The sequence below is a fragment of the Heptranchias perlo genome, chromosome 23 (assembly GCF_035084215.1).
Source record: "Heptranchias perlo isolate sHepPer1 chromosome 23, sHepPer1.hap1, whole genome shotgun sequence".
Classification (NCBI taxonomy): domain Eukaryota; kingdom Metazoa; phylum Chordata; class Chondrichthyes; order Hexanchiformes; family Hexanchidae; genus Heptranchias; species Heptranchias perlo.
Genome location: NC_090347.1, coordinates 13,970,736 through 13,983,820, shown reverse-complemented (window position 1 = coordinate 13,983,820; position 13,085 = coordinate 13,970,736). Strand labels below are relative to the sequence as shown.

General features: G+C 42.5%; 1 pseudogene; it reads right to left on the bottom strand.

Annotated features, from left to right (window-relative positions):
- Positions 1-12,267: 12,267 nt before the first annotated feature.
- LOC137341449 (transmembrane protein 215-like) lies at positions 12,268-12,762 on the bottom strand (annotated as a pseudogene).
- Positions 12,763-13,085: the final 323 nt, after the last annotated feature.

The window sequence follows — 13,085 nt, the reverse complement described above, 5'->3', positions numbered from 1 at the left end:
TTGGAGGCCTCTCCACCACTTGGTCCCACAGACTTTCGATTTTATTTGTACCTGGTGAAATCCCAATCTCAACTGTACGGTCATGTAAAGGTCCAGAGCAGAGGTAAAGTTGCTCCTCACTGACAAGAGGGAAAAGCTGGATGGAGAGTCATTCAATGTACTCCCACACAACCAGTTAGAAAGTGCCATGAACCTGGCCAAATTCTCAGCTCCTGGTGATGCATGGGGAGAACAAGAAAGGAGGAAATAAATGGCCTGCCTAAAAAAAAAAGAGTGAAAGGCCTAATACAAGGCAGATAAATCTCCCCAAAATGTAACTTGCTCAATATAACTGTAGTGATTCCTTGAAATGACTTAATTTCCAAACCAAACTCCCCTTCGTGAGTGAGCTCCACTGACACAACGCTGTTTAATAGCAGATTCCTCAATCTCGGAGGATGTAAAGAATGGCAGGATCTGTAGCAGCCCAGGGATGTCGAGCTTCTCTCTGCCAGTTAAACTAATAAAAAGTGAAGAGTTGCCACATGCTCGGTAACATCGTCATAGAGCATTGATGGTTAAGGGGTGATTTAATAGAGGTATTCAAAATTATGAGGGGTTTTGATAGAGTATATAGGGAGAAACTGTTTCCACTGGCAGGAACCAGAGGACACAGATTTAAAATAATTGGCAAAAAAGCCAGGGGGGAGATGAGAAGATTTTTTTTTTACGCAGCGAGTTGTTATGATCTGGAATGCACTGCCTGAAAAGGTGATGGAAGCTGATTCAATAGTAACTTTCAAAAGGGAATTGGATATATACTTGAAAAGGAAAAATTTGCAGGGCTATGGGGAAAGAGCAGGGGAGTGGGACTAATTGGATAGCTCTTTCAGAGAGCCAGCACAGACACGACGGGCTGAATGGCCTCCTTCTGTGCTGTATGATTCCATGATTCTGTGTCACATGCTCCTGCATTGTGGAGAAATCTAACTTTTAAATTGCATTTTTTGCTTCTATTAATGGAATTCAGTCGCTTCCCTGACTAAAAAAGCATTCTGGGTGGAATTATATTCTCGTATCGAGGTGTGCTCGAGCAGTGATAGCGACAGAATTATCCCTAATGAATGATAACAGGTGTTTTCCTGATGAGCCAAAATTTGGTGAAAATTTATATCACACTAGTTTATTAACACAAAGACCCAGAATGCACTTTTAAAAACTTGCATGGGTCATGCATTTCCTGTCCAAAAACTTTACTTTCTGTTGTCACGATATTTTTGGTCACGCTATTATTTAAGTATTTACCATTGTAAATTGCCATGTCAGCATTTCCCATTGAATTTGGCGGTCTGCTGTCACAACGTAGGTACAAGCTCTGACCAGTAAGTGGCTCTGTGGAGCACATTTCTGAAATCTCCCTCCTTTCTCCATCACTATCTTTTTTCATATATATAAAAAAAACTTATATTCATCAACTGACCGTGGACAATACCACAAGCAATGTATTATTATTTTATATAAGATGGAGAATTAGGATCATGTTCAGAATTCTATTGTATTTTCATGTTTAAAAATATTGATTTTGTTCTGTGGGCATTTAAGCTATATCAAGTATAGCTGAAAGGAAAAAAGAATAGAACTGGAGATGGAGAAGAAAATTTGCCAAAGGTAGAGATGGATTTCCAGGATTTTGGCTTCTTGAAGTCAGAGTCCTAAATTGTGGGATTCTGGGTGATCCAAACATCCATCTTCAAAGAAAAAGGATAATACAGGCTCTAAAATTATTTTTGAGGATTGCAATCAATGCTGCTGGCTGGTTAATGTTTATTACTCTTTAATGCCTCGCTTCCAACACCTCGAGACAGAATGCCTCATTTTCATACAGCGTTCCACCTAGTGGCCTCGAACAGTAACTGATTGATCTCACCCGACTGGAGAAATGAAATGCAGCAGAACAAAGCAAGTGTGCACACCAATAGAGTACCATTCAGTGTGACACTGCTGGAAATGCCGCTGCAGTAGTACAATATTTTTGTGTTATTATGACATTGATAAAGCAATAAAAACACTCAACATTTTTACAGATGCTAATGAGTGAGATCAATGATCACGTTAAATCAGTTTCATAAAACAACAATTTTTACTGATTAATTGTAATGGATTCCCTCAATACTTTTTAAGAAAGCACAATAGCTGCTGGTGGTCTCGTTAGCTGAGAGAAAAAAAATGCAGGACGTATTACTTAATAAATTCGATTTTTTTTTTTAATTAATTTTTTTTTGCTTTGTCAGCTGTCTGGTTCAATCTGGATTAATGTTCTACTGAAGTGTGAAATTTTTCTGCTCATATTATATCCACAACAGCCTGGAGGCCAGAATGGGAGTGTTATTTCTTCATTTCATTTAAATATTACAAACCCACAGGCTGCTGCGATTAATAATCACATGTGGTTTCCCCACATGTGAAGAAATATTTCGCTATTTGCAGTTTAGTGCGGAGGTGAAATGAAACACTCTAATTGGCCGCCCGTTCGTGGAGAATGTCGACTTTCTTGATGAGCAAATAAACATCACGGAAGAGCAAAGGAAACAGTATGATGAGCCTTGTACTGACGTGTTAGAATGCTTGGCTCCAAAACCAAATGATTGCGGTCTCAACTTTAAGGCTGCCCGTCACTCAAACCCCCTGCTGCAATTGGAACAAGTCTGTCCATCTTTTGTCCAGGCCATTGGTCTTGGGCACGCCTTCGGAACTGTTCACCACGACTAGTACTACAGACCCCATCACCGCCACTGTGCTGCTTTCCAGCAGTTGTGCCTCGTAAGCTGATTCAGCCTCCGCAGTTGGATCACTCCCTTTCCCCGCCCCTGCTTTGGTCGCGGTTGTCAGTACCCAGCAGAATGTAAGGCATGCTGACTCTGCAGAGTAGATCCATTCCACTTCAGGTGTGAGGTCGACTCTGCCCATGCAGCAGATCACAGACTCGAAGTCTTGAGCCACGCAGGCATACGGGGCGGATGGCATGGCGGTGAGTTCACACTGCCATCTCCTATTACCTGCATGCGTAGTGGTGCAGTCCGGAGACAGACTCTCAAGTCACTCCAGATCCACATTCACGCTGGCCAGCCTCCAGATCCAAACCAAAGTGAAATTCCCAGACAGGAGACATGACTTTCTGTGCTGGTCTAAATCCAGACTACATACTCTTGGTACATTTACACGGCATTTTATTCGGGAGCTGTGTCAATACCAGAACCATAAAAGATGTAGCATGAGCAGGGGTCACATGGAAGTGCCTCATAATGAAGTGAAAAGGCACATTATTCACTACAATTAAACAAATTACTTACTGTGGTTCCATAATGACAGCCTTTAGCATTCACCCATCTCCTTCTATTGATTACACCCAATCATTTGAGTCAACATTAAATTTTCCATAAACATGGATCATGGAATCTGTAGGTGTGGTTTTGCATGCAGTGTATGTTACTCTTAAAATCTCTCATATGCAGGAAACACTCTTTGGAGAGTAGGCATCACTATAGTGAATACATTTTCCAACATATCATTCCCACAATATAAATAAAGCAGCCAGTGGTACATAGAGACTACGGTTAATATTACTTGTGGTGTTATCTATAGTTTTATAGGTAACTACTTTCTTGTTACTGATCATTTCTTAAATGAGTTCCAGGTTGGCTTTTCTTGGCAGCTGTGCCTCATGTCAGGTTTTTATTAGGCTGTGGTCGGAGCAGCCCGCTTTCATTTTCAGAGGTGGGATAACTTACTCTTTGTATAAACACAGAGAGGTGAAAGGGAGCCTGTCTGTCCGAGCCTAATGAACAAGCATGTAAGGCTCCACGCGTCTAGTTAGGGCCTAGTAGGCTGCCGCATGTGTGTCCTTTCCAGCTTCCGCCGGTAACCACAGCTCCACAAGGAACATCTGTGCTGGTGTGTGGAGCTCGGGAGTAAGGTAAATAGTTCTAAATCTCAGTGTTTCAGGCTGCTATTCAATCCTATGGAAGTAGCACTGACTATGGCCAGACATTGCTGCTTCCGTTGAGATTTAGGATGTAGAGTTCTACACTTCATTTGCTCAGGATGGGATCTCTGCCACACTTTCAGCACCTCACGTTGCTGAACAAAATTCCCTCTTTGAACATTGTTCCTGCAGCCCTGCAGTACATATCTTCTGTTACAAATTAACCTGTTAATAATGCTTCCCGAGTTAGTACTCTCAGTAACTCTTTGAGGATTATTGTATTAAATTGAGGATTGAATGTTCTACTCAGTTGGAGGATGTTAATGGAGATTGCTTTTTACTTTGCACCTTTAGTTCTACTTTACGAAATGATGCCTGTTAGAAATTTATAGAATAACAATCCATATTGCATGACATGACTTTTGTTTGTTTTGAGAGGTGCAACAGATATTTAGCACTCAGATACTTCATTTAACAGAGCATTATGATCGTTATTTGAGTCTACAGCACATATATATTTGATATACTTCATATATTGTTTGAAACAACAGGGTGTATTGACTGATCCCACACTCCAATTGGGGTGTTGCACTTTAAGAGAGGTCACGAATCAGATCACCAGCACTGCAGTGCTGCAGCCTTATCTCCTGCCTACACTCCCTTTGAATTTGGTTCTCCTCTGGTGACCCGAGATCAGAGAACATCTCCTAAAATGTCACAAGGCTTACACTTCAGTGTATGTTTGCATCACTGCAGAATGCCTCCTACTTTGCAGCAATGCTGAAGTTGTACTCTCACTGTCAAGTTAATTCCTGCCCTGAATTCGGAGAGAAGCAATGCGAGACACTGGAGCACATGGCTTGGCTTTAGCGTTGCATGGGGCCTAACTCCAGTGGGACATCAAACCTGGTTTCACAAGCGCTGAGGAGATCCCTTGGATCCCCTGAGCACTTTTTAAAATACTTACCTGGAGTTGATTTAACTGCTGAGCGATGCTTAAGCCTGCGCTCTCCATACATTGATATTTTAACTGATGAGAGGAGCTTTGCCCATGTGTACGCACAATGTGCATGGCTCTTTCTTTGGCAGAAGAACTGCAGCTGGTGCCAGGCAGTATAAATGAGGTACTGTCTGACTAAAGCCAATACTGTAGGTACCGATCTCAAATCAGTGGTTGCAGTTATAAACGTAACCCCAAAATATTGATATATTAAATAGCTAAAATCATTTCTGGCTTAAGTATTATTTGTGTATGTTGGGTTTATTAACTTTCTACCACAAGTCCATCAGCACTGACCGAAAGCATTTCACATAAAATAAATTACCATAACTATCAGCAGATGACCACAAATAGTCATGGAGCTTTACTGTCAGTTTTTTTGTTATTGTGAGATTGTGTCAAAGAGTCAAAGTTCAGTTCCCCCAATGGCTCGGTGTGTGATTATACTGTAAACTGACCGAAGAGGTCTCAGGTTTGATCCCCAGCCTGTGCCGAGTGAACTGATCTCAGCCAGTATAGCATTGAAGCTGTTATAATTGGGATCAGATCTCCTGGGCTAAGGGAGGAGGAAGACATTCAGAAAGGGTTCCTGCTCCTGAACAATATCCGGGGAAACCCTGCAGGCGGATGCACGCATGTGGATATTGAGTGAGAACAGGATCGGGTTCAGCTGCGATGCTCCCCATAGTTGAATAGTCTGCCAACACCGCCGAGGCTCACACGCGAAGGATGGCTCTTAGGGCAAGGTACTGGAGAACAGCCGTGAAACTGTACCCTGGCATGAGTCATGGCCTTTGTGTGTGAGAATGTGGCTCCCACAAACAGTCTCTCTTAAAATGCTGACAGGAATAAGGAACATAACATTGTGGTCAGTTTCCTTCTTCAGTGTGAAGCTCTATGCCGAGAGTGCAGAAGATTAAAATTTGTCCCATTGCGAATTACATGTTGATGGCACCAGACAATGACCTATATATTCGGCTGTGCAAGGCCCATTTTTCGGGCGCTAACTGGCCTACTAAGCAGTTAGCAAAGGGCTGAACGCCTGTTTCAGGAGTGGGCACTGTAGGTCACTTTTTTTCCTTTACCAATATGGCGGGCAGGAAGACCGCCATCCGCCATATTGGTAAAGGAAAAAAATGACCTGCAGTGCCCACTCCTGAAACAGGCGTTCAGCCCTTTGCATGTGCAAATAAGCAGCCTAACGCCTGTTTGAGGCCCCTACTGCAAGATTGGTTTGCCCCAAGGCAGCTGGCGCATTCAGTAAAACCAGACCTTGGGACCACCTGCTACCAATAAAAGCAAGTTTTACCTGAATGTGGAGCCGGGAGGAGCAGGAGTTCTTGTCCTGACCCCACCTTTAAAGACCGCAGACCGCCGCTTCCCTCACCCCCCACCCTTTCCCGGCCTCATATATCTCTCGACTGTTTGCACCATGCCGGCCCCATTGCAATGTGGCCCGAGGCCCAACATTGGGGGCGCCTCGGGCCTCACCATTCAGGTGCAGGGAACGTACCCAAAAATGGTACGCACCCAAATTTCTACCCCAAAATTTCCCAAAGTGTGCTGGATTAAAATTCATCACATAACATCTTCCTTATAGGAAATGGACTTCTTTTCAAAATGAAGAAACAGCAACAAATTTGCAAGGCCTCATATAGGCAAAATTCGACCAATACATCAGAGACACAGCCACATATATTTAATATTGAGCATTTTTCAGCAAATTCTTCTAACATACAAAAGAAAAAAAAGTGTATCTTTAAATATGGATAAGAAAATATTTACAGATATTCAGTGATAATGGAATATACTGAGAGAAGAGATCTTCATCTCACAACAAAGCTGGGTTTAAGCACAGGTCCCAGAGGTAAAAATACAATAACCCACTTAGTCCGGGTTCAATTCATAGTTGTGTCATCTTTGTTTCCCTATGTAAACTGTCTTCAAATGTATCACTTGCATAATCTTTACTCAACACATCATTAAACATCCTTAACATTTTTTTTAAGAATGCAGTGTATATTATTTAAAAGGTTTTGTCACAGTATCACGATGCAGCATTCTGTAACATATATAAGGCATTTAATTTCTCTGTAATATGCAGTAAAATAAACTCTGATATCACTACAGTTTGACTCACATTGTGCAATACCGTCTCAGTCCAAATGAGGAGATTCAATCACTGGAACCCGCTGTCCATTTGAAATCAGCTTGTCTCAGCTGCAGACATGTCTTATTTATGAACTTAAAATGGTAAGAAGCAATTGAAGAAGTAAGCGTTATAAATAATTGCACAACTATTTCAATGATGTAACATATCTTGGAAATCAGATGGTGTTGGTGTCTCTGAACCTCTTAATGGGGTAGATCTTGACTTTGTGCAGTGGTGTAAAATCAGTGAAGTCAATGGAAATAATAATCGGGAGAAATATAAAACAGGCTGACGCCTCGCTACCGCCCGTTTTACACCATCGCATAAAGCCAAGACCTACCCCCACTGTGTCATTGCCTTCTATTTGTACTTGTAGCTAACATTTAATAATTTACTATATAATGAGGTGAAGTGCTTCTGAGGTGTAGACATGGAGTCTGAGCCATACAAACCAGGAAGATCCCTCGTTCAGATCCCCAGCTTGAAAATACTTAGCAGATCATAACAGGGGCTGCAATAGGGGCATTACATCCAGCTGTGTGGTTGCCTGCAGGCAGGGCAGATTGATAAAATGAGCCCAAAAGCCTACTTATAAGTTCCAACTTTCTGATCATGGCAAAAATGGTGTTGAGTTGGACCATGAAGCAGGGTTGCTTGGACAGGCACCTCAGAGAGTGGGCTGTGTCAAATTTTCTGAAGGGAGCCCTTCCCTTTAATTTGAATAGATTACCGGCAAGTTGAAAAGCTTCTGTGGCACATTTGGCTGGGGGTGGAAAATCCAATAATGCAGCAGCTTTTAAAGGGCTGCAGCTCACCATTAAAGAGGAAGCTGTGACAATGACAGAAAAGCTGGCTAATTGCTCTGAATGTTACAGTGGTGATAAATGCGCAGCTTTGCTCCCTTTGATGCCGAAGGGTTCAATGTCCTGCTGCAGGAGGTGCATCAAAGGAAGGCAGCTGCTTTTGAGATTGAAGGCTAATGTCCAGTCAAAGTATAGGTGCAAGCTGCATGGGGGGAGGTCACCAACTGAGTCGATGTAGCCATACAGGTCCCTTATATTTGGCTCCAAATGAGGAAGAGGTTTGCTAGCACCAGGCGGAACGTGAAGGTACTGCTCAATTTTGTTCACATTTTTTGTGCGGCCCATAAACCATGGCCCAAAACTAAGTTGGGAACTGCTGCATCTTCTTGGAGGAATCATCTGAAGCATTGTACACAACCATTTCCCTTTTGTACGCACTCTTTCATTATGCTAAAAGTGCTCGGCATATTTTTCTTGAAGATAGAGAAGGCAGCCAAGGAACATCAATGAAATGTAGAGATATTAAGACCTAGGCATTCCTCTGCTGGTTTCTCAGTAAGGTCAGTAGCTATGGTTGAAAAGAATCCGTTCTTCTAAGAGCCACCCAATGTTTCTTCTTCAAATAATATGCACGAAGGAACCATCATGGCTACTTCCCAGATAATGGCCATTGATGTGCCTGTGGTCAGATACCAGCTGAACAGTAATTGAGTGCCAACCCGTGCAGTTTAGGTGGTTGATGTGAGGAGCTCAGATACCTGCATAGTCGCTATCTGCAATGCTCTGTACTCAAGTGAACTCTGACACCCAGTCAAAACTGTGTGGCATGTCCAGTTGATGCTTACTTTCCGCACAGTGTTAGTCACTTGCTTTAATCAGATGTGCACTATAGACTGCACTATGTGGCAGATGTCTTCAGGGTGGATTAGAAGGATGTGATGGCATTCAAGCTCCATGCTGTGGTAACTTGCCCTTCGATGAGAAGAGCTGTCCTTGTTTCAGGTGTTGTCTGCAGGTTGCCCTGCAACAAATGGTCCAGCTCTGTGGCACTTGCTCTATGAAGCAGATACAGCAAAGGCAGGGCTCCTCTGACATGTCCAGATAGATGTGGAAGGACCTACAAACTTGGTCCTGGGGTAATGATGAGTCCGGAGCAAACACATCTACTGTTGTTAGACCAGTATTTGTTGCCCCTCATCTAAATTACACAGCGTGTTCAGAACCCCCAAAAGAATGTCAAACGTCCGCATTTTGTATTGTGTGATTTAAACGGCAGCAGCAAACAAGAATGATGAAGGAAAGTATTGGCGAGGAGAAAAAAACAAAAGTGCAAAAATGGAAGATTACCCAGCAAAACCAAATAATGCATGGAGCAAAACACATGGGGGAGAAGCAACAGCATTTTAACTCTTGTGTTCTTTAATATAGAGGGAACAGAAAGGCACAAATACTTGTGTATATATTGGACCATAGAAGTTTTCAGCACAAAAGGAGGCCATTCAGCCCATCATGTCTGCACTAGAACAAACCAAATCTAATTCTCCTGCTATCTGTATTGCAGGTACAGTAAGCAATTGGGAAGGCAAATGGCATGTTGGCCTTTATTGCAAGGGGGTTGGAGTACAAGAGTAAGGAAGTCTTGCTGCAATTGTACAGGGCTTTGGTGAGACCACACCTGGAGTACTGTGTACAGTTTTGGTCTCCTTACCTAAGGAAGGATATACTTGCCTTAGAGGGGTTCAACAAAGGTTCAATGGATTGATTCCTAGGATGAGAGGGTTACCCTATGAGGAGGGATTGAGTAGAATGTGCCTATTGTCTCTGGACTTTAGAAGAATGAGAGGTGATCTCATTGAAACATATATGCGTTCAATTAATTAGTCTTTGGTGCATAGTGCATAGTGCATAGTGCCTGTTGTTATGTAGGCCAGTGCAGCAAACATTTTGATCACAGCAAGATCTCACAAACATCAATTTAATAATTGAACAATTAATCTGCTTTTGGCAGCATTAGTTGAGGGAGAAATATTTCCAAGGATAAAGGAAGAACTCTCTGCTCTTCTTCAATAACGCTATGGGATCTTCAATGTTCACCTGATCAGACAACAGGGCTTTGGTTTAACATCTTGTCCAAAGAGCGGTACCTCCAACAGTGCAGCACTTCCTTGGTAATGCACTGAAACATCAGCCGAGATTTTGTTTTCAAGCCTTGGAGCTTGACTTGAGTCCACCATTCTTTTGACTGAGGCAACATTGCTACCGATTGCTCAAAGCTGACACTGAATAGATGTAATAGAGTGATTTAACTGAAGTCTCGCTCAGTTAGATAGTTAACCTCACAAGGAAATCTCGCTCATCCTGGATTATTACTTATTGAACAGATAGATACCCGCCACAAGGATATAAAACCTCATTCACACTTCTTATCATTCCCGACCATCCATTTAATTAAATGGTGTCATTATGAGCTGATAGCAACCTGGCCTATGTACCTGATAGCTACTCTGCTGACAAGTATACTCCAAGTTTAACATCACTTCAAACAAAGAAATCACGACACATGACCACAGTCACAGAATGCAATGGTAGAGACAGCAATTTCATGAAAAGATGTGCAGGAAAATAAAATCATGACAGATACATAATATTAATAATATACTGGGAGCAGTCATTTGTTCTGAGGTCATGCAATTATCCTGTATATTTTATATTAAACAAAATCCTTTCAGTAAGATATGAAAGGCTGGAATATAACCTTGATGATAAACTATTGCCACACTTTTTTATATATATTATGAACCGATGAAACTTGACCATCAAGAAATGTATTAATGGGAAAGGAGAAGAAGTGAAGGGTTAAGGATTTGGGACAGGCAATCTCTGTTTCACTTTCTAGAAACCAAACCTGATCCTCTGGGAGGGAGTTAAAGCAGACCCCCAGTGCCAGAGTATCTCACAGCAGCCCAGCTGTGAGGAGTAGACAGGAAAGGGTGATCTCCAGCTATTAAGTCAATCACATCAGATCAGTGTGTGTACTTGTGAACAACTGGGTTCAATGTCCTGAGCAGAAATTTGTTGTAATTATTTTTTTTTAAAATGATAAACAAAATGTTTCTGAAATTATGTCGTAAATTTAGGCAGATACAGTGAGCAGTTCATGTCCATGTATCGATAACTCTTTCACCAACACGAATGGACAGAGTCAACATTCAAACAAAATGCATACCTGATTCAACTGGAATCCTGAAGGAACAACACTCTCCATGAAAAATGTATAGTCTCAAGGCAGCCAAGGTCACCAGTAAATTACCCCTCAAGTTGCATTAAGGCAGAATAATTTAAAATGATGACTTTCTACTGCTTTGTGTGGGAGAGAATTTGCTGTGCTAATGGAAAGAGAAAACATGAAGTGGGTAAAGTATTTCTCCCAGCAAAGGAAGGTCAAGAACATTTTTATAAGGGCTCTTGTTTTTTTATTAAGCGAATGTAAGTTAGCCAATGTAACAGAAAAATGTGTAAATATGTACGAGTGGGCGGGTGGAGGGGCAGAAAGTTTAGCTCTGCTGTGTTATTGTAGTAACACTGCTGGAAATCCCTCCGTACTCTACCCCTACGTGGGGAAATAGATAACATGTGTGGACTTGGGAAAGGATTGCGCCACTCCCTTCTCTGCCTTTCACCTAATCGCTAACTTTATTCATACTATCGGTGAAAATGATGCTTTATTTCCCCCTTTCAGCCAATGAAAGATATTGGTTACTTGTAAATATTGATAGGCATGGCCGAGAGACTAATGCATTGTAATGGCGCAACCGCGTTTTAGGGCTTGCTTTACGGCCCGAAATTGAGAGGAAATTGTGGCGTGAGTAAATTACGTCATTACTTACGTCGTGCCATAATTTCCTGGGACGTTTGCGCTGCTCTGCCATTACCCTTGCTGAAACATTGACAAGTTCAATATCACAGCTCCCCCCGCCCCCCACATTGTATTCAACGACGATCATAAATTTCTATAATTAACACATGTTTTCTTGCCGCTGTCACTGAGACTGAAAAATAATTACCTTAGTGACCTGGCAGCGGCATGATTTATATTGAAGGAAGAGAACTGCAAAATCTCATTCGAGGACTTCCAAAAGGCACTAGCTTAGTAAGTGTTAAAACAAACTTTATGGCGAGGTATTTTATGGAGTAGATACTTCGTGCAATATCAAGATGCGTATGCGCATATTTGCAATAAAAGGCGGAAAGACTGATTACAAACAGGGGGAATGCAATCAATGCAAAGACATTGCCAGGGTTCTCTGGGATCAGGGTAGCAGCATTAATACTTGGGAAGTAGGGCACATTGTCACTGGGGAGAGTAGACGCCAGTGTAGAAGGCGCTGTCCAGGATAGAACAGGGCCAGTTGAATGTTCTGTAGTTGAAGACGTTGGTTGGGTAGTTGGTCTCCAGGTATCTTGTGGCCACTTCCTGGTTTCTCTTCCTGATCAGACTCTTGGATGCTCCATCCTCGGCATCAGGAATTTAGACCCTGGTGGAGTTCTTGGACAGATCCTGGAAGCTCCCTGGTCGCCCAAGAGCTCGTTCCTCAGCATCTTCCGTGGTAGGACTGCAGTGGTTCCGTGGTCATGAAGGCCACTTAGGGCACCCATCAGTCTTCTTAGCCAGGGTGATGGCAGCCATGCCTGGCAAGCAGATGGCAGGCCTGATGACTATCAGATGGAGGTCATACAGAGTTTTTCCTCTGACTCTAGATGCCATGGACATAAAACCAAAAACCAGGAAGACACTGACCAGGGCCACAACTAGCCCTGTCCTAGGGTTGATGTTGTCAGGTCTCATTGTGAATTACCAGATTGGTAATTAACTATCGAGGTGACTTAAAACCAAAAAGTCTTTATTGTCACACAACTTTTGGGATAGACGGTGGCTGCCCTTCTCTATTTCCCAGTTGCCCTTTTTCTCCCTCTCTGATAACAGGCAGCATTAAAGGAGATGTGCCCACTGGGCTCTGGCTTCAGGCACCTTGGTTCCTGTCCGAGATCTGGAAGGCGTGGGTTATACTGGGCAAACAGACTGGCACTTCAGCCTCATCAGAGTGCAAGAGAGGGGAAAAGAACCTTAGGAAAAGTCACGAGTAATTAGAAACCCTTTCCATATTTACG